The following is a 4,348-nucleotide window of genomic DNA, read 5'->3' as shown; positions in this document are numbered from 1 at the left end:
ATGTGTCACCCATTTTTACCAGCATTTTATGGATATAGTATATTTCGGCATCTAAGTAGTTCACGGATCACTTTATCTTGCACAATCAGCACTTTATTGATTATTTGCATAATTGCAGCTGATTCACTTTGCACTATTTTGTTCATTGAATTACTGTATTTATTTGTGATTTATTGTTTTTATTTCATATTTTGCACTTTATTCAGATTCTCATATTTGCACATCATTTATATGTTCACTTATGCACTGAATCTATTTATTCATTTATCCACTTTGAATTGAGCGCCGATTCTATTTAATACTTATTCCAGCATTGACAAAAATGCCGCCAGCTACACAATGTGCATTAGGCAGGCACTCTGCCTAGCTCTGTATTCCAACTTAGAGTTTGTCTTAATTACCTCCAGTATTATTATCTACAATTGGTGCACTATTACAGACTACCTGAATCTGACGCACTTTTCAAATTGGAAGTAGGACTATTTGAATCTGACAAAGGAATTTTTCAGAAAAGTGGGGCTGATGCTTTACCTAATTCAACCTATTTTTATATTTTAAATACACCACAGCCATGTCTAAGATGTATATCTGTTTGAAAATAAATATTACAAATACAACGTAATATAATCACAAGTGTATGCAAAATGTATCAGATGGGATTTTCATAAAATGTGGTAGACACAAAATAAAACAGGCAGCTCCTTTATGTCACTGTGACTTTGGAACTACTTAGATGGCTGATTTATTTATATATCTTGTTAGCTCTCAATGGGCAGCTTTACAGTTCCTGACTTGTTGGCATTTGTAGACCCTCTCTGTCATCATCATACAGTATGTCAAGGGACTGTTTGTCTGAAGGATTGCTGTTTGGGATTAGTACGGACCTGCCCTGGAACATTCCACAGAGAGTGCACAGAATACAGCAGCTGAGCTCCTCTTTTAGTGTCATGGCTGGCAGCTGTCCCTGACTTCCAGGTAACATCCCAAGCATTAAAGGTTAGTCCTTAGAAATGTCCCTGTTTTTCAAAACTGGCAAACTGACAGGTGCCTTATGTTTTCTTAAATCTTTGCTTTTTACATAATTATTTTACATTTCTGTTTATGACCTCACTGGGGGTATTGGGGGTGTGGTGGCCAATGGGACCGGAAACAGACAAAAAAAAAAAAAAAAAAACTGTCAGAGGTTCTAAACATAGTAAAAGTGTTTAGGCCCATTCATACTGATCTGGTACAATGTGGGGTGAGTGTAGTAAAAGTGGATTCCATGCAGTGGCGTAACTAGAACCTTCAGGGCCCCGATGCAAGAAACCATAAAGGGCCCCTTGGGCGGGGCCCCTCCCTCCCAGCCTGGTTAGGAAACGCCAGGGCCAGTCACAAGTGCAATGTTTGTGTGTTAGTTCTGCCATTGGTGTCAGAAGTTTTTTATTTTAATTAATTTTTTCTAGCGTTTGCTTTATTCATTTTTTTTTTATTTACAATATGGATGGTAGGAAGATGACAGGGGGTGGGATGGTAGGAAGATGACAGTGGGATGAAGATGACAGGGGGTGGGATGGTAGGAAGATGACAGGGGGGATGAAGATGACAGGGGGTGGGATGGTAGGAAGATGACAGGGGGATGAAGATGACAGGGGGTGGGATGGTAGGAAGATGACAGTGGGGATGAAGATGACAGGGGGTGGGATGGTAGGAAGATGACAGGGGGGATGAAGATGACGGGGTGGGATGGTAAGAAGGTGACAGGGGGGATGAAGATGACAGGGGGTGTGATGGTAGGAAGATGACAGTGGGGATGAAGATGACAGGGGGTGGGATGGTAGGAAGATGACAGGGGGGATGAAGATGACGGGGTGGGATGGTAGGAAGATGACAGGGGGGATGAAGATGACAGGGGGTGGGATGGTAGGAAGATGACAGGGGGGATGAAGATGACAGGGGTGGGATGGTAGGAAGATGACAGGGGGGATGAAGATGACGGGGTGGGATGGTAGGAAGGTAACATGGGGGATGAAGATGACAGGGGGTGGGATGGTAGGAAGATGACAGTGGGGGTGAAGATGACAGGGGGTGGGATGGTAGGAAGATGACAGGGGGATGAAGATGACAGGGGTGGGATGGTAGGAAGAGGACAGTGGGGATGAAGATGACAGGGGTGGAATGGTAGGAAGAGGACAGTGGGGATGAAGATGACAGGGGGTGGGATGGTTGGAAGAGGACAGTGGGGATGAAGATGACGGGGTGGGATGGTAAGAAGGTGACAGTGGGGGTGAAGATGACAGGGGGTGGGATGGTAGGAAGATGACAGGGGGGATGAAGATGACAGGGGTGGGATGGTAGGAAGATGACAGGGGGGATGAAGATGACGGGGTGGGATGGTAAGAAGGTGACAGGGGGGATGAAGATGACAGGGGTGGGATGGTAGGAAGATGACAGTGGGGGTGAAGATGACAGGGGGTGGGATGGTAGGAAGATGACAGGGGGGATGAAGATGACAGGGGTAGGATGGTAAGAAGAGGACAGTGGGGATGAAGATGACAGGGGTGGGATGGTAGGAAGAGGACAGTGGGGATGAAGATGACAGGGGTGGGATGGTAGGAAGAGGACAGTGAGGATGAAGATGACAGGGGGTGGGATGGTAGGGAGAGGACAGTGGGGATGAAGATGACAAGGGTGGGATGGTAGGAAGAGGACAGTGGGGATGAAGATGACAGGGGGTGGGATGGTAGGAAGAGGACAGTGGGAATGAAGATGACAGGGGTGGGATGGTAGGAAGAGGACAGTGGGGATGAAGATGACAGGGGTGGGATGGTAGGAAGATGACAGGGGGGATGAAGATGACAGGGGGTGGGATGGTAGGAAGACGACAGGGGGGATGAAGATGACAGGGGGTGGGGTGGTAGGAATTTTACATACATCCCCCCCCCAGCTTCACACACCCCTCCATCTCCATACACCCTCCCCCCCCCCGCTTTACACACCCCTCCATCTCCATACACACCCCACCCCCCCAGCTTTACACACCCCTCCATCTCCATACACACCCCCCCAGCTTTACACTCCCCTCCATCTCCATACACACCCCCCCAGCTTTACACACCCCTCCATCTCCATATACACCCCCCAGCTTTACACACCCCCCCTTGCAACTTAGTATTATATTAGTTATAAACATCACAGACCTAAGATCAGAGCGATGTTGCAGAGTGGAGAGAGCTGGTCCCACCTCCTCTCCTCTGTGTACTGTACAGGAAACACACAGGAAGGGGGAGGGACGGGTTCAGTGCTCGTCTCTGCTCTCTGCACTCACCACACAGGCAGCTGGGGAGAGAGACCAGCTGCCGTGTGTGTGTAACTCGCTGAGGATCGGGGAGCTCCGGTCTCAGCTGCGCTTGCCGCTCATCCTTTCTATACATACAGGGGGCCCTCTCAGGCCCCCTGCAGCATGGGGCCCAGTCGCCATGGCGACCCCTGTATGTCCGCCCCTGATTCCAGGTATAGCAATTTTTACAAAGTTCCATCTTGGATCAATGTAAGTACATTATATTACCAAAATTATTGGGATGCCTGCGTTACACGCACATTAAATTTAATGGAATCCCAGTCTTAGCCCGTACGGTTCAATAGTGAGCTGGCCCATCCTTTGCAGCTTTAACTCTTCTGAGAAGGCTGTCCACAAGATTTAGGAGTGGGTCTATGGGAATGTTTGACCATTCTTCCAGAAGTGCATTTGTGAGGTCAGGCACTGATGTTGGAGAGAAGGCCTGGCTCGCAGTCTGCGCTCTAATTCATCCTAAAGGTGTTCTATAGGGTTGAGGCCAGTTAAGTTCCTACACCTTAAACTCATTCATCCATGTCTTTATGGGCCTTGCTTTGTGCACTGGTGCGCAGTCATGTTGGAACATGTAGGGCCAACCCCAAACTGTTCCCACAAAGTTGGGCATGACATTGTCCAAAATGTCTTAGTATGCTGATGCCTTAAGAGTTCCCTTCACTGGAACTAAGGGGCCAAGCCCAACCCCTGAAAAACAACCCCACAGCATAATCCCCCCTCCACCAAATAATTTGGACCAGTGCACAAAGCAAGGTCCATAAAGATATGGATGAGTGAGCTTGGGGTGGAGGAACTTCACTTGAGTCCTGACCGTGACCCAAAAGAACACCTTTGGGATAAATTAGAGTGCAGACTGCGAGCCAGGCCTTCTCTCCAAAATCAGTGCCTGACCCCATAAATGTGCTTTTGGAAGAATGGTCAAACATTCCCATAGACACACTCCTAAACCTTGTGGACAGCCTTCCCAGAAGAGTTGAAGCTGTTATAGCTGCAAAGGGTGGGCCGACTCAATAGTGA

This window comes from Pelophylax lessonae (genome assembly GCF_965119305.1).
Source record: "Pelophylax lessonae genome assembly, chromosome: 1".
NCBI classification, from domain to species: Eukaryota; Metazoa; Chordata; class Amphibia; order Anura; family Ranidae; genus Pelophylax; species Pelophylax lessonae.
This window is presented reverse-complemented; position numbering follows the sequence as displayed.